This window comes from Pteropus alecto, unplaced genomic scaffold, assembly GCF_000325575.1.
Source record: "Pteropus alecto unplaced genomic scaffold, ASM32557v1 scaffold111, whole genome shotgun sequence".
Classification (NCBI taxonomy): domain Eukaryota; kingdom Metazoa; phylum Chordata; class Mammalia; order Chiroptera; family Pteropodidae; genus Pteropus; species Pteropus alecto.
The window spans coordinates 4524034-4542548 of record NW_006431915.1 but is presented as its reverse complement, the minus strand read 5'-3'; the positions used below and the strand labels follow the sequence as shown (position 1 = coordinate 4542548).

General features: G+C 44.5%; 1 protein-coding gene across 2 annotated transcripts in view; it reads right to left on the bottom strand.

Annotated features, from left to right (window-relative positions):
- LOC112472943 (vesicle-associated protein 4-2-like) overlaps positions 1-18515 on the bottom strand; it is a 65438-nt gene that overhangs the window by 39407 nt on the left and 7516 nt on the right. The window lies entirely within an intron of this gene.

Below are 18515 nucleotides of genomic sequence, written 5' to 3'. Positions count from 1 at the left end.
ACTCACTGCTCCTTACCACCCCAACCTTTCTCCACAGGGGCTGTGTCTTTTGTTGGTTTATTCATTCTTCTCTCCATCTATCATCCACTCAACAAACTTGAATCGAGGGCCTGTGTGTCATTCACTCTACTAGGGGCAGGAAGACGATATAAATGTGAGGACACCAGGTCTTATACTTGAAACATGTCAACAGGCAATTACCATACAATGCGATAACTATAATAATAAAGGTGCTACTGTGTGGGGGGTGTATAGAGTACGGGCTCACATGTACTTTGGAACAAGCACTTTGAAAAACAATTTAAATCATGTGGGCAAGATCAACAGAACGTCTAAGTCTTGGATGGGATGGAACAGGACTGGCTTTTGCTTTATCTCCTGTGGCTGCACTTTATTGCTCACGACTTGTTTCAGGCGTGGACTGCCTCTCTTCAATCTCACAAACCACATCAGTGACAGTGCTGTAACTGGACATTAGAGGGCGCTAAAGGACTGTGCGTGAAAGTACAAACGGCCCAGTACTTTCCAATCCAAAAGGCAACACTTTCATGAAAGCTCTGGAAGGAGATGAGGAAATAAACGAAGTCCAGAGTAGGGAAGAGACGTGTTCAGGATCACACAGCTGCTCAGTAGCAGAATGAGCACATTCCATCAGGCCCATGCAATTTACTCCATAATGCTCTACATTTTCCAAAACTCTCAATTGGTATAATTTAGGAATAAATATTTTTTATGAAAGAGAATAATGTTCTAGAAAAACATTATTCTCTTTTATAAAAAAAAAAAATTATTTACATGTTTGTTTTTTCCATGTAGAGATATATTTCTCTTTATAAATATCTTACAAATCCAACAGTGGGCCGAGCTTTCTCTTTCTTCCTAAACCTGAGGTTGTTGTCATGTTCCCTAGAGAAAGTACAGTGGTTTAGAACTTGGCCTTTGGCTCACAGGTCTGGGTTTGAATGCCAGCTCTGCCTCTTCTTGGTATCCAAACGACTTTGGATGCATTTCTTAACCGCTTCGAGTCTCTGGACTTAATCTGTCAAATCAGGCGATGATTACATACACAATCTCACAAAGCTTTGTGAGTTGATGCAATGAAGGGCTCTGAGCAATTCCTGGCAAGGACCGATTGCTCCATTCTCAATCAGGGGCTGCGTGCTCTTATTCTCAATCTCCTGGCTGAGCAGCACTGGTCAGCCCCCCGCCCTGTGCCCGTGTGGCTGAGGAGCCTCGCCATGTATTCTCCAGCTCCTGGATTCAACAGGTTTGTTTGGTTTTGAGTCCCAGTTCTGCTTTGTCATTTATAGGCTGTGTGATCGTGAGGAAGTCACTTATTGCCCTGGGCCACAGTTTCCTCATTCTTCAAATAAGGTTGATAATATCACTGTTATTACTACTTCTAAAGCAGCAAGAATTCCTTCAGTTCAACACATACTCAGTACTAAGGCCCTGAGATGCCTTAGGCCCAGTGCTGGGTACTAGAGAGAAAGAGACAAATAAGTCGAAGCCATGTGTTTGAGGACCTGGTAGTCAAGTGGAACAGATAGGCTAGTGATTGCAAATTACCAAAGACTGATGACTGCAAGAGAAGGAGCACCAGTTAGGGAGTTCCAGGAAGTCTTCCTGGAGGAGGCGAAATCTCAGTTGGCTTTTGAAGGGTGAGTAAAAGTTGGTCTGACTCTTCTCTCTTTAAAGTCAGTGGAGATGGTTTGTGGAATCAGGAGTCCCAAATGGGAGGCCATTTTCACATGCCAGTCAGAGCTTTCCTTTTGTGTTAACCTCTTGGCCCCCAGTCCCATTCCACTCAGCTTCCTTCTTTTCTCCCAGACTCTCTTCTGGGGAGGCAGGGAAGCCTTGGTAGGCTGGTGAACGAAACAGGCTTTAGAAGGAAAGGACCCCAAATCACAGCAGTTGGGAACGGGTCGGAGGCCCACAGATCACCTGAAGGTGGGGGCACCCCGATTAGCACCTGCCCCAGGGGGACATCACACAGATCCAAACTCGGCAGCATCCCTCTGCCTCCGGCACAGTGAGCAGGAAGACCCCGCCCTCTAATCTACCCCCAGGGGAGCCACATGGCATCTCCACGACTCTGCCTCTGCCTGAATTGTTCTTATGCTGCCCGCTCAAATTCTGTCACCTCCTCTGGGAAGCCTCTGTTGCCTACCACGGCTGGCATAATGGTCCCCTGCACTTTCAGTGTTACCCTGAGTGACCCCATCATCGCCGGGCATTCTGGGGCTCTCCCTCCCATTAAGCCATGAACACTCTGCAGGAAGGTACTGTGCCTGGATCACTTTCTATATCCCCAGCTCCTGGCGCAGAGCCAGGCTCAGAGGACCTCGCTCGGTAAATGTTTGCCGAATTGAATTGAACTGAACTGAACGGAACTGAGCCCAGAATTCTCGACTCTTTCCAGTCAGTGTTTTTGTTTTCCTGTCTTGGCAGGAGAGGACGCACTCAAAGAGGCAATTGGAGAGCATGTAATGAACAAATGATTTAGAGTTCTGGGTAAGGTTAAAGGAAATAGAGATGGCGAGGTACCCAGAGAGTAGCCGCTGTGGGAAGCCATTGCCCCAAGGCCTGAAGGGGCAAAAGAAGGGAACTGGTGCAGTACTTGGCGAGCGTAACAGCCAGCAGAGAGGGAATGCCCAGCCAGAGCGATGGCTGCAGCTCCCACCAAACCACAGCCTGGCAGAGGAGCTCGGAGAAACGAAGCCCATCCTCTCTATTCCCATCCCTCTCCTGCTATCGATTCCGCTGGTTGAATTCAAGTCGAAGCCAGAGGCCAAAGGAGCCCAGAGAGTACAGGCTGCCAAAGGCAGCTTCCCTGAGTGCCGAGCGGAGCAAGTAAAAATAGAGAGAGCAGATCCAGATGGAGAAATGGGAATATCCGGCATAAGTGGTTTTTCCCAAAGTATGGTCCACACTGCACCTGCATCAGAACCACTCTGGGATCTCGTTTCAAAAGCAGCTTCCTGGGCTTCAGCCTAAACCTACAAAATCAAAATATCTATGGCGCCTGGGAATATATATTCGTAGGAAGTTCTCCTCAGGTGATGATAGAAATCGCCTGAGGATCTCTGGAAAGTATGGAATTATGGGAATTCTGAACTTGATAAATTCATAATTTGAACCTGTAGAATCACCACAAGTACGAGGCCACAAGGTTCATTCTCCATCTATGACTTCCAAAGGAGTCATAGGAGACCTCATTTATTCATTCATTCAACATTACTGAGCATGTGCTATAATCCAGGCCCTGTGGCGGGCATTGGAAACACAAAGGTGAACAAGGATGGTTGGTCCCTGCCTGGGATTTCCTGGGATAATCTTTTCGATGCCACATAGAAATTCTTCTGGAGCTCTAAAAGTCGTCCCTACTGTGCGGGGACGACTCTTCCGTCCTTCGGCAAACACCAGCTCTGGGCAGACAAAGTAGCAAACCAAACCCATAATTTCAGTCAGCATCACACATCTAACTACGTCTCTCTCCTGAGTTCGGGTGTGTAGCTGCCTATGAGACATACGCTTGCAGGCCCCACAGTCCTCCTCGAACCACACGACCCTCAGGGGACTCATCTTCCATCCCACCCGTCCCCCACAGCTCCTGACCTCAGTGAGCGGTGTCCTCCTCCTCCTTGGAGCCATTTTCAACATCTCTCTCTCCTGCCCTCGGTCATCGGGCCTATCCATTCAGCCTACTAACTCTCCTGTCCCTTTGCTTCTCTCGGTTTCCACCAGCACTTCAGATCACCTTCATTTCCCCGCTTTTTTTCTGCAATGTCCTGACAGGCTGCCTGGTCCCTTCCCGAGTCATTATTGCCCAAAGAATCTTTTAAATATGCAAACTGCAAACCCGTCACTGCCCTGCTTGAAATCTTCAGTGCTCCCCAGTGCCCTCAGGACCCAGTCCAGACTCCTTACTGAGCACAAGAGGTGCTTCACCTCTGGCCAGGTGTTAGTTTCAACCTCATTTCTCACCACTTCCCACGCCCTCCCCTCCCCACACACCCTTACACACTCGTCATAGATTTTAAGTTCACATACTTTCTCACCTTCTTCTTAGAATGTTCTCCTCTTCTGTACCTGATCAATTGATCCTTGCCTCTCAAAACTCACCTTAAGTGTCATTTTATCCTTGAAATCTTCTCTGGCCCACCAAACTAGATTAGTCTGTACTCCCTCAGTGTCTTGTTTTCATTTCTCTGGTAGATTTTATCCCGCCGCCTCGGAGTAGTCTACTTGTCTCTTTACTCTGTGATCTCTATGAGGACAAGGATCTGTCATACCAATTTGCCTTTGCACCCCAGTGCCCGACGGTGTGCCTTGCAGTCATCACGAGTGGGTGAGTGGGAAAGTGAACAGATTCACTGAATTGATAACAGTCTCTTGCTTGGAAAAGGATTTTCCAAGACAGGATCTAGGGCAGACTACTTCATTAAGTTCACTGTTTTTAACAGGAGTTTCATCTGGTTGTACAACTAGTGGTGTGTACCGTGTATTACACCAGGCTCTGTGCCAGTGGAGCCATTGAGAACAAGCTCTCCCCTTCAGTACCTCGTGAGAGAGAGTAGGGGAGATATTGTCTTAGGCTTTCTCAGGTTGCAAGGAAAAGACATACTCAGGTTTCTTAGATACTGATGTAAATGTCTAGATTAAGATACTTCCTGCATGGATGGGTTTCTTGTATGGAAGTAAGGAAGTATGAGAAGCCCCTGGCAGCAGCCCAGTCTTTCTGGAATAGCACCTCCAATACAGAGATCTCATGGAGGACGGAATTAAAGTTCCTTGTGTCAGTCAGCTGTTGCCCCAATAATGCTGTGTCGTAACTCCCCCACTCCCGCCAAACAACAACAATTATTCACAAGTTGAGTCTACTTCACATTTTTCTCATTCTTCTGAAACCAGCAGTCGACCTGAGGCAGTCTTTTTATGGCAGAAGCGGAAGTGCAATAGGAACAAGCTTAACCACACAAGCATATTCCAAGCTTCTAATTGCATCATGTCTGCTAATGTCCTATTGGCCAAAGCAAGTCACATGGCCAATCCCAAAATCGAACAAAGATCTTCTAGTATAGAAAGACTTCTTCTTCTACTTCTAGTGTAAGGAACTTCAAGGTCACATGGCAAAGAGCATGGATGCAGGGAAGGAGGGAAGAATTAGGGCCAATGCCATGTACACAATCTACCACATGCCTCACTTTTCGGGAAAGAAGTCATCTTAAAAGCAGATAATAACGACTCCATTTTTTTTTTTTTTTTTGGGGTCTCTTCACATATAAACTCCATAAAATCAAGGACTTCACTATTTCCCTAGAACCTAGAACAGTGCCTGGCATATAGTTGGTATTAATCAATATTTGTTGAATGAACGAATGCCTCTTGCTGCCTCCCTCTTACATTCTCACTTCCCAAGAGATGGGATCTGATTGGATAGGTTTGTTAACATCCAATATGGTACAGGCTAAGGGGTTTGGACTTTATCCAGTAGGTGGGCCATGGGAGCCATTGTAAGTTTTCAAGAAGAGCAATATCTTTGGCAAGATTAACCTGTGACTAGTATTTCAAGAAAAAAAAAAAAAAGAGGAAGCTGGAAGACCGATTGGGAGGTTATTTGCAAGAGCCCCGGTGGGAGATAAGAAGGTCCCAAAGCAGAAGGCAGAGTGTGGGAAGGCTGTGAGAAATAATGTAGGGGTGAAATAAAGGGAACGTGTCATTTCCTTAGATGGCAAGAGAGAAGGGAGTCTTGGGATTCGAAGCCCAGGCGACTGGGCATGTGGTGAGTGGATAAGGAGCAGGCTTGCGGGATGGAGTTTGTCTGTTATTTTGGGAAGGCTGAATTTGAAGTGCTTGTGGGACAGCCAACTGGAGGTATCTAGTAGGCATAAAACATGCAGAACTGACCCTCAAAAGAGATTTCTCATTAATATCTTAATCTATGCGTTCGTATCACACTTACATATATTGCATTATGACATATATTACAAATATTATATTCACACATTATACCCACTTAAACAAATTTTAAAAACCTGCTGGGTACCCCCACCAGCTAAAGATCAGGCTGGCAGCTTGTTTGCGAGCTGTTTGGTTTTCATAAGTCTCTGCATGGAGGAGAAAAGGGCAAAGGACAACAACCGGAAATCAGCGTCACAGACAGACACGTGACCACCGCCAGGAACGAGCACCTTTTTCTCCCCTAGAAGTTTAAACCGTGCCAAAGACAATCCCTGACTTTCATACATTCCACCCACAAATATTTATTAATCCCTTCTCTGTGGCAGGCACCGTGCTCAAGGGCAGACACAGGGATGAATAAGGAAAACACCCCTGCCCTCAAGGTCAGGGAAGGGAGTGGAGGCTTCTGGACTCAGTGCAGCAAAGTGATATAGGGCCGTAGGTAAGTGTTCAGTGGGCATAAAAAAAGCGAGCTGGTCAAATCTGTCTGCCTGGAAGGTGGAAGATAGTAACAGACACCAAACATTCAGGAAAAGTCCAGGTGGATGGGGATGAATAACGATAAAGTTCCAGATACAGTGCACCACTTGGTCCAGGGCTAGCAACAGAGGCGACCAGCAGACTGCATTTGTGTTCTGGAAGAGCTGATACTTGGGGGCAAGAGGGGAAGGGAGAGGTCAGCAGAAGGAGAGATCAAGGCGATGCAGGGTTCAAATCATGCATGACTTTGAACACCATGCGAAGGAACTAGAAATGCAGTCAGGGTTTCCTGTCTCGGAAACATTTTACACAGGGGTCCCGAAGGTCTGGCTCTCCCTTCCTTAAGAGAACAAGATAACTCACAATGAATCCTGATTGATTATCTAAAAATAGATAAACTATTTCAATCCCTTGCATGACATATTTATGAGCAAAGGATTACAAATCGTGTGCGTGGTGTTTTCAGTTTTAAAGTGCCATGACACACCTTACCGCATTTAGTGAGGACTGCATTTGAGAGGCAAATGTTACCGACATCTGATTGACAGCTGAGACATTTAGACTTAGGAGTCCCTAACAAATACTTCTCATAGTAATTATAGAAACCTTTCTTCAAAAAGCTTTAAAGATTAACACAAGAATGTCAAACTAAGGAGGTGTGTGTGCTCAGTTCTAGGAAAGAGAGAAGTAGGTTTGGCTGCCTAATGACTTTCAGATAATTGTGTTGGTTGGGCCAGTGGTTTCCAAATACAGTTCAGTCTGTGAACCAGCTGCATCAAATTTATCTGGGAGTTTCTTAACAATACAGAATAAAAGTCTCCACCTCCGGGGCTTTGCACATTCAGTAGGTTGGGGTGAGGACCAGGAATTAAAATCATGAACAAGCCTTCTAAGTGATTCTGGAGCACAGCCAGCTGGAAAATTGGTCAATTGGCCTTTTTGGGTTGCACAGATACCTTGAGGCCCTGACGGTGAAAATGTGCTCTAGAGGCCACCTGGCTTGGCATCACTCAGGTGGCTTAAACCTAACCCAGACCTAAACCCAACCCAGACCTACCAAATCAGAGTTTACAGAGGCGAGGTCCTGGAATCCGTATTTTAAACAAGATCTGCTTGTTCATTTATTTACAAATCCCTTGTAGATTCTTGTTATGTGATAGATACCATTCCAGGCATGGGGGTGTAATGGTGAATAAGACCCACAAAGTTCCTCTCCTAAAAACACTTGCCCTACCTTAGGGACACTCACATTTTGGTGCAGCTCTTTGAACGCTGGGGTTTGACAACTCCTGCCTTAAAATAATGCGGAGTTGCTGTAAGGGTACAGGGGCCAACATGGAAGATGGAAATCTCAAAGAATCCCAGACACCCTGCAGGACCCAGGCTCACCTGGAAACAGGGTACAATGCAGAGGCCTCAGCAACAGGAGTCCCTGTTGTGACCCCTACTTATCTATTGCTGGTAACAAACCATGCCCCTCCGAGACTTAGTGGCTGAAAATGAGGACAACTTTTTCTTTTTTATTTCTCCTAATTCAATGTGTTGGGTGGTGGTTCTTCTACTAGTCTTCTCAAGGTTCAGCTGAGACAAGCCTGGCATGGCTGGCCCCCTTTCCATGGAGCTTCCATCCTGGGCTTCTTAACAGCCTGGGGGGTCTCAGGATTCCAAGAGTGCCAACCCCAGTGTGCACGTACCTACTAAATTTCTACTTGTGTCATGTTTGGTGATGTCCCATTGGTCAAATCAAGTTACTTTGGCTGAGTCTCTGTGTGAGGAAGAATATATAGGCGTGTGGACACAAGGAAGTCACTTCTTTGGTGGTCATTAGTGTGACATTTGACCACAGTTACTCTGGCTGTCTCTTAATCTTGGGATCTCTTTGTGTGTCTTCTCACTTTTTCCCCTGTGTTCTCCAGTTTTAATTCCTTAATGAAGGAATCCAGTTGATCTTGCTAAGCCCTCCCATGGCTCATGGGCTCCCCAACTCCTGCAGATTCTAGGACACAGCAGGACTGCCAGGGCTGGTGTAAAGAAGACGAGGAAGAGACTATGCGTATCTTAGGAACCATAGCTAACCCTTCCGTGGAAAAGTCATGAGATTGCTGTGGCGGGTGCTGTAGGCATCTGATATAAAAATATCCTCCTACACAATTATCTGGGAGGAAAGTTGAAATTTTGTGTAACCAATAGGTTACACAGATTTTTAAAAAATGTCTCTGTCTTAGTTTCGAAGTGCCGTACATATGTTGCAGAAGCTTTTGAGAAATACAAAGAAAATTAAAATCACCAATTGCAATAGACTGAATGTTTGTGTCCCCCTAAAATTCATGCTGAAACGTAATCTTCAATGTGATGTTATTTGGAGGTGGGGCCTTTGGGGAGTAATTAGGCCGTGAAGGTGGAGCCTTATGAATGGGATTAGTGCCCTTATAAAAGAGGCCCTGAGAGAGCTCCCTCGCCCCTTCCAACATATGAGGACACAGTGAAAAGATGGCTGTCTATGAACCTGGAAGCACATCCTCACTTGACACTGAACCTGTCAGCACCCTGATCTTGCATTTTACAGCCTCCAGAACTATAAGAAATAAACGTTTGTTGTTTATAAGCCACCTAGTCTACGGTATTTTGTTATAGCAGCCTAAAAAACTAAGACACCAGTCATATCATCATCTAGAAATAACTACTCTTTACATTTAAATGTACTTTAAGACTTTTTAATGTGCATAACTGTGTCTTTCTTTACAAAGTTCTGCTATGAGTACAGCTTTATGTTTCACACTTTTCATCTAAACTATATCACCAGCATTTTCCCATATCATTACAAACTCTTTGTAAAATAATTTTGAGTTATATAATAATCAATGGTATCTCACTATTATATATTCATTCAGTCCCTAATCATATTTTTAGCAATTATTGACAGTGCTAAAATAACCCATTTCTGTTCATAAGCATTAGTCTACACTTGGATTTTTCCTTTGAATAGATTAGGTCTACATATTTTTTTTTCTTATAGAGCACGGTATTCATAATTACTTCGTTATTTCTTCATAAATAGCTAAAGAGGTATTTTTCCTCCTGAATAGGATGGATGTTTTTTTCTGCTCCGTATGCCAAGGCTGGCTTTGCAAAATGGGTCCATTTCCTCCTGCTTGACTGTCCTTGTTTATCCCCATTTCGTGTGGGTTCACCGGACAGCCAGGCTGGGCTGGCTTTTCAGTGACTTCACCAGAACCAGAGACAGGGATGTACATGTTCCCACGGTCACCTCTTTATCCAAACCATGAAAAACTGACTTTTTTTTTTCTTAACTGGCACAGACTGTTTGGGTCAGGAGCCCAACATTAGCTACAAAGACTGACCTCAACCCAGGGAACTTGAGAAGAAACTAGATAACACTGTTGGGAAATTGTTTCCTCATATGAATTGGCATTTGAAATATGTACGAGTGCTATGTACATTTTTTATGCCACTGAACCTGGTGTAGTGGAAAATACTATACTGGCTTTAGTGAGTATACTTGGCCTGACCCGGGCATATCAATAAGGCAATCCAATTTCCACTAATCTTTTCATTCATCACACTCTTAGTAAGTACCATAGTCTATCTGGGCTCCCAGCAGAAAACGTGAGAGTTCACAGTTGATGTAGCAGACTCGCTCAATTGTATATAATGTGCTAAGTGTGAATCTAGTGGAATCTAAATGCAGAAGGAGGGGCCCCTGAGCCTGCCTAAGCAGTCAGAGAAAGATGATTATTCAGACTGCACAAGACTGAGAGAGAAATGAAGGCTGTCCTCACTACATTCATCCTATCGTGTGAGAATAAAATATTGTCATGGGTGCTGACAAAAGTGGACTAGCTTCCTGTAGTTGAGGCTGCATGTGAGTCTAGATTCAGTGAAACTGAAAACTCGTGTCACCTAGAGGTTTTAGCCCCCCTCTATTTCCTGGTAATTTCTATGATGGATTTTACTCACCCTGTTTATTCCTGGTCTTACTGTCTAAAGATGGAGGTCATGGGCCTCAGAGCTGGTTTGGAATTAGCTCATTCAGCATTGCAGGCAGATAACAAAGGGCGTGTCTTTGACCTGTAGACCTTCTGCCAGCACAGCTGGGTGAGTCTTAGGTGTGGAGGGGCAGGGGTGATGTCCTAACTCCTTTAATTGTGTCACATAGAAATTGAAAGCGCACAGTGATATCTAGTCACAGATTAATTATACCTTATTTGGGACAGCACTGATGACATTTCTCCCTTATCTAGCTATCTACATCTATCTGTCTCTCTTTTCTATCTCTCTATTGGTAGATTAATTATCCAGCTTAAAAGCAAAATTCCAGAAGGTCTTTCGAAACAACATAATTCTTCTTGCTCACTACAGAAAGGCAAGATATTTTTCAGAAGGGGCTCATAGGCTTTTGCACTCGTTGCACAGAAACAATAGTCACAGCCCACATGGCAGCAGGAAGATCTTTGGCGCTGTTCAGGGGATTTTCCAAGGGCCTTCCAAAAGGGCATGTACATTAACAACGAAATGCAAGTCAGAATGAGATGAAAAGCATAAAAGAGCAGACCAAATACCCTGAGTTGCAGGGGTTAGAGAGCTCTTAACCAGCTGGGCTAATCTGGGAAGCAGTAGCTTGTGAGATGGACCTTAAAAGATGGGTAGGATTTCAACAGGCAGAGATGGTAGAATGAGTTTTTTGGGAGGTTAATATGGGTGGCCTTTATTTTTCAAAGGGAAGCAAGAAAGAGGTTTGTGTCGGTGGTGCTTGGGCTGGGATGACCGAGGCTGAGCTAGGTGGTGGCACCAAAGACCAAAGTGAGAGAAGCCCAAGAGTTGGAGAAATGGGGAGAGAGCAATGTTTTCTGATACAATAGCTGGAGAACTTCTCCCTGGAAGGGGAAATCTGGGACGAAGAAGAGCAGTTTCTGTGTAGGCCTTGGTGGCTGCTCATGAGGTCAGTTCTAGCACTGCTCAGGCATCTTGGCAGGAAATCATGTGACGCTCATCAACCCACATCCCATGTGTGAAGATGATACGCCTTAGGAACTCCACTGTCTCTGGCTGAACACGGATTCCTTTAACTTCACATGTGACTCATGTTTACAGAGGCATCGCTGGACACTCTGTTTGGACTGTGATGCCGTGACTGTGTACCATGGAAAAAATGAGAAGGACATCCCAGCAGGACGCCAGGACACAGTTGAGGAAATCCTGTGGTGTGTCATCTATACAATGCTAGAAGGTCACCAGAGCACTGGGCAGGCTGAACAGTGTCCCCTGTTCTTGAAATGTCACCAGGTCTGGGAACACAGTTTTCTCCTGGACCCAGATCAGGTTTCCAGAGTCTAAAGAATGGAATGGTCAGCTAAGCAAGAACAAGTTTGAGATGATAATCTTTTCATGGATGTGACTTCCAGTTGAGGTCTAGGTAAAGTTGTCCATCTTACTTCTCTAGCCATTTAGTTACCAGCTGTGTCAGGAAAGTATCATTCTTAATCCTGAGGTCACTAAAATGACTTATCTTTCCCTTTTATCGCTCAGCCACACATATTTCCAATAGGATTAAGGGTTCTTGACCTATGGTTTTTCTTTCAAACAAGGTTACACATTGTTGTGCACTGGTCATAGCTATAGCCTTGACTTGTCAAGTAACCTGGGCTTTGTACTTGGTCAGCAAAATTTAGAGGGAGCCAAAATGTAAAACAAAATAATTTTTTAAAATACTATGCATACATCATTATTTTTCCTAGAGAGAAGTTACTTTTAAATAGGTTAGACATTGCATGGTAGATAATTCAGAAGGTATAAAAGAGTTTATGGCAAAAAGTAAACACCCCTTCCTCCCTTGCCCTCATTTATCCAGTTCTTCTTCAGGAGGTAATGACCTTCCCAGTTTCAGTTTAGTGTGTACACTACACACCTCCATGTGTTTGAGGTCTACCCCTCTTAGCAAACATCACCCATACTGTGAGTACCACCATTGCTTCCTCTTCAGTCACATGGTTAGTTGCTCCTGGCCCCTAAAAAGCATAGCCAGATGCATGGAGTCAGAGATCCAAGGTCAAGAGCAGAGAGCCTGACAGCTCTCTATTAGGCATTTCTATTTGCCTGTAGGTGATGACCACTCTCCATCTCTTCTTCCCCTCCCCTTATATCTATTTATATGTGCACTTCCTTTAAGAAGTTTATGCTCTGGTATTTAGTACCATCTATCCAAGCATCAACGATTGGATCCTACAATCAGAGATTCTGAAGGTCCGCACTGAGGCCAGGATGCCATTTTTCACAAGGACTTTTCCACAAGGTGATCTTGATATGTGGTTCCCGGATCAAACTATAAGACACACTGCCTTCAGTATTATTCCTGACTCTTCTCCCTAGAATCTTCTGTTAAGGATTATTGAGGGTTTCCCTCCTCACTGCTGATTTTCAAAGTCATGACCTCTATATAACTATTCTACATTGCCTGGTGTTTCTTTCTCCTTGTGTTGACAGTCATCTGAGCCTTGAAGGTGTGGTTGGGAGGCTTGACAAATCCATTTCCCACAGGGTTTTTGTAAGATGACACCACCGCTTTCAAGGGAAGCCATTGCTTAAATAAGGTCCACTACAATACAGGATGATAACTTTCTTCCTTGGCATTTCTTATCATTTCTCTTTGCTTCTAAAGCCACAGCCATCTGTTGACGAAAACATTCTCAACGCTTTGGGTTTCCAGAGCAGGATCTCAAAGTCCCTAACTTACATTTCTGGTACAGTAGCAAATCTATGTGGTGGTCAGTGGGTTTATATGATCTGTTTGGTCCTCTGTTTGATCTATAGTATATGTGCTGTTTTCGGACCTGAAGTCCGCATATCCCTGAAGGTTCACTCAAGTGATCCTGAAGGTCTGAGAACCCTCTGAGATGGCTGGTTAATATTATCTTTCCATTTCTATGATAATGTTACAAATATATGCATAATCTGGATTGTTTGGCTGACTCCCTTAAGACAGAGGGCTGCTACATGATTTTGGCTCCCTTATTCAAATCTCTGCTTATCCGCAAGTTGGCATCCAGTGACCATTTAAAGGGACAGCATTTAACTTTTGATGTGTTGTCAAGCACATTTGGCAGCTTTTATGTTGGCTTGGCTTCCGTCCAGCTCAGTCTGAAAGGCTGAGTCTTTCCTGGGGCTGATAGCAGGCAGTGTTGAGGGGAAGGGGCTCAGGTTCTGGCCCCTGGTACCTCTTTGGCTTCATCTCCTGTAGCTTTCCCCGCTTGCCCCACCAGTCCCCTTAGTGGAGGCATGCTCCCTTAAGGGCCTTTACACTGGCTATTCTCTCTGCCCAGAGAATCTTGCTCCAGATATCAGTAGGAATAGTTTCCTCATTTCCTTCAGGTCTCTGCTTAAATATTTGCTTAAGTGATTAAATTTCTCAATCCTATTTAAAATTGCAACTCTCCACCCCATCTCCATCATTCTCCCTGTCACTTTTTACCCTGGTCTCTTAACATACAGTGTGATTCACATATTTATAATGTTTGTTGTTCAGTGTCTGGCTTGCCCTGTTAGAATGTATATCCATGAGAGCAGAGATTATCTTGTTCACTGATGTCTCCCAAGGACTTAGAGTACTGCCTGACACACAGCAGGTGCTTAATAACTATCTGATAAATGTGAATTGACAACAATCACCTTATCTCTGCTCTTGTACTCATGCTAAATTTGTTCATCAGTTTTACAGACAAAATCCTTTGGCAGTGATAATTTGCAATGGAAAAACATTTTTTTTTTTTTCTAATGGATAAAACTTAGGCTTAAAAAACCTGTTTTTCTCAAAATGAGATCCATGAAGTCCTGGAGTCTCAGGAACACAGCCTGAGGGGATGAGGAGTCCTGAGCTGGACTAACACTTTTCTACAGGCTTCTGACTTGACCGCTGATCACTTCTTCCACTCCCTCCTTCCTGGTCCAGGAATAGCCATCCTGTCACGACAGGCAGGGCAGGCTTCAACTTCTGTGAAAGGAACCTCTCACATTTTTGTACAATTCCAGAGAAGATATTTTCTCTCTCTTTACATCATTTTCTTCGGTTTGCCAACTTTTAAGTTTGCTTCATTTTTCTTGATAATAAAAAAAAAACACTGTAAAATAAGACAGGGAACTATAAAGACATAAAAAAATATAGATACCAAAGACTTGACATTCTCCCGATTTGCAAAAGATAACTTCTGTATCTTGTTTCTCTGCTTGTAAATGCAATACTCAGAGTCACCATTAATATTTTGTTGCAGTTATTTCTAGTTTTTTTTCTATGTGTCATATTAAGTTGAAATAGAGGAAGTTGCCAATGCTCAACCACTGTGGACCTACGAAATGGCAATTTCATGTGGTTTCACCTAGTAATTCACACAGTTGAAGCCATACTATGCATATAACTTAACATCGGATTCTTTTCCCTTGTCATTATAATGATATCACTTGCCCACGTATTTATGGATTTACAGGTTCATGGGTCCTTCCTGAACTTGCACTTACAGCACAAATAATTGATGAGCCTTAGCATCTCAGCTGGGAGCTCTGCCCTGTAAATCACTCAGACAGTCCACATGGTGCCCAGACTTCCTGAGTCTTGATGTGAATGACAATCCTCGGTGATCCTTCCAGGAAACTCTTCCTGTAAATGCCCCCAGCCAATTGCCTGTGTGCAGCTCTTGGCACCAGATTTTCTGTCCAAATGGCAGCTTCTGGGAATGCTAATAACTGTGTTCAGTTGCTCATCTCCCATTCCTCTTTTATGAATCTGGTCCATTACCAGTGATGCTTCCACTCCAGTGAAATGACCTTCTTTGGCTTCTTGTGTTTGTTGTTAGTGATTTCTGGGGCCAGGTACAGTCCACCAGTGATATTTTAAAAAAGAGTTGTTGTTGTTGTTGTTGTTGTTTTTAAGCTTATCAGTGGCAGTAGGAAGGCTGCTTTTAGGGCCCTGGCTTTCTCTCGGGAAATATCATCAGGACTAGCAGCTCTGTACCCGTGCATCATAGAAAAGTCCTAAGGAGTCCATGGACCACGTGGTTCCATTATGTTATGATTCTGCCTCCAAAATGATTGTCAGAGAAAGCAATCTGTGTGGGTTCTCTCTGAAATGGCCTCATTATCTGAGACTTGGTACAGGCTTATTCCCAACTGGGCCTCTATTTGCTCAAGATTTGGCTGGGTTCAACGCAGACTAAGAAGATTATATGTCCATCCAAAAGCTCCATTTGCACAAGGTTTGGGAGCTTATGATATAAGATTTGCTGTCACTGCTGACAATGACATCATGTCACTCCAGGTGCAACAGCTTAAAAGAATAAACTTTACCATATTGGCCCCAAGGATAAAACAGTAACAGGAGACCAGAACATTTAAAGGTAATCTGTGGCCTATAAATACATTAAAGGGTACATAAAATAGGCAAAAAAAAGACACAAAATGGAATAATATACGGTTTCTTTTATGATCAATACACAGTGAACTCCTACACAGAGAGGCGGTATTATAAAGCCTAACATCCTGGTTTTCGGGTCAGGCTCACTTGTGTTCAGATCCTAACTCTGTTTCTTATCAGCTGTAAATAGCTCCTGAGTGTTTCTTCTTCTGTAAAACTGACCTAAAAACACCCACTCTGTAGAGTGACCGTAAGGATTAAGGACAGCATATGAGTAAAATATCGATCACATTTGAGCTTATAATAGTGGTTGTTAATTGTCATTATTATTAGACTTATGCAAAATTTTGATCTTTTAAATCTTTATTACTGCAAACACAACATTGTGACATTGATAAACTTAAAAAGAAAAAAAAACCACAACCCCCCAAAATAGACTATTACATATTCTCATATTTCCTTCTAAGTCTTGGTGAATGGATAGACATAATCTTTACACAGTGCATCTAAGTTTTCAGCTTTTTTTCACTTAACATTATACTGTAAGTTTTCCCATCGCAGCATGTTCTGATTTAGTGTAAAATAGTTATTATTTCAACAAATATACCATAATCTCATAATTCTTCTATTTTTAGACATTCGTTTCCAACTTGGAGGACAGTCTTTCCTTTTGTTCCTATTTCTGTTATGGTGATTTAAAATGCACAATTTTACAAATATTTAGGTTTTTTTCCCCTGGGTGTATGGATATTTCTTAGCTCTGAGAACACTTTAATCTAACGACTGTTGACTGTGAGGAAAGAAAAGGTCGTTTCAATCTAGTTTTTTATGGAAGGTAAGAATTCGCACGTCCACTAATCTCGGTTTCCTCGCCTTAGCATTTGGCAAACTGATATGAGGATGACGGATAATTGAGGTAGGCACTAAAGTGGACTAAACATGTTCACATTCTTGATTTCATTCAATCCCCACACGCCACCCACATTCAAGAGGTAGATATTCACATTACTTAAGGCACACTGAGGCTAGGTGCTCGCCCCGAACCATACAGCGGCTGGGAGAGCACAGAGGTACTTTTCGCAGACTCTATATTCCCAGTTTTCCCATTTAGCTTTGAAAGAATGTCCCCAGACACACATACCCCCACGTCTAAGAGGGGGCGGGAACAGAGACCGGCTGAAAGTCCCGCGGGGCTTTTCGTAGGTACTCCCAGGCGGGGCCAGGAGACTCTCCTTCCTCCGCGCTCCAGCCCCGCCCAGCTACGAGCATGCCCAGAGCGCTCCCCACCCGTCCCAACAGTGCTGGTCTGACACCACAGCTCCAGATTTTTCCGACGACCGAAGGTCGGTGAGGGGCGGGGCGCGGGGCGGGCCCTGTTCCTGGGTCTCCCTCACTAAGTCGGAATCCCTCCGACGCCACCCTCAGGCGACGCGGGCTGCTGTGGCGTTACCCCGGGCTTCAGACGCGGGGACAAGAACAGAAGTGGGGTACCAGGTGCCGGCTGGGGGCCGCGCTAGGCCTATCGGCACCCTGAACCTCAAGCACCGGGTCCCGACAGGATGGTTTCAGCCATCGCTCCATCCCTTCATTCACAGTCATTCAACAAATCTTTTTGAGCGCCTACTGTGTGCCAAGCGCTGCTGTACGGGCTGCGACATTGGCAGCCGAGACAGGCGGGACTACAGTCCCAGAGCTGAAATTCCGGAGATGAATACACAATAAGAAGTAAGCAAATCAGAGAAGTCAGTTAAGGACCTCATCCCCAGCTACTCTGCCTTTCTTGCCATTGCCTAAGCAGCCTTGTACCATAGGGTCTTCGCACTGGCTGTTCCTTCTGCAGAGAACGCTCTTTCCAATTTATCTGGGTGGCTGAAATGTCACCTTCTCAGTGCCACCCGATCTGACTACCTCATTGAAAACTTCACTCCCTGCACCCCCCAAGACTCCTTACCGTGTTCTTTTTTTCCCCCGTAGGACTTATCACCTCCCAGTATACTACATAGCTGGCTTATTTGCATGTTTGTCTGTTGCCTGCCTCTCTTCTCCCAAACTCCACCAAGGGACAAGATTTTTGTCTGTTCACCAAGCATGAAGAACTGGAGTAGATGATCAATAATTATTTGTTGAATAAATTAATGGATAATGATAAATGTGAAGAAAATGAAGTGACATGAAGAGGGAGCTAATTTAGGAAGGTGGTCAGGGAAGGCCTCTACCAGAAGCCACGTGAAAAGCTGGGCAAAGACGTTTCACAGAGGGAAATGTAGGTGGAGGCTGGCCAATTTCTAAATGTTTGATGGACAGAAAGGTGTTCACAGGGGCTGCAGGAAGGCAGGTGTGACAAGAGATGAAAGAGGAAAACAGGAGCACGGATCAGGTAGGGGAGGTTTAAACCAGGGAGCTGACTGGTGGAAGGAGATGAGCACTGTATTGGAAGTCAGCAGGACCCCGGCTAAACCACGGGCTCTCTGGGCAAGACTGCTCCTGATTTCACATATTTTTTGAGCGCCCACTGCTTGACATTTCTAGATATGAAATCACTGAGGGCCAGATACACAGTAGGTGCTCAATAAATGGTGACGGAACGCACGCGCGAGGGGCCTCCGGGCTGCCCAGAGCAGGCGGGCGAGCCCCGGTCGCCCTGGGAGGCGCG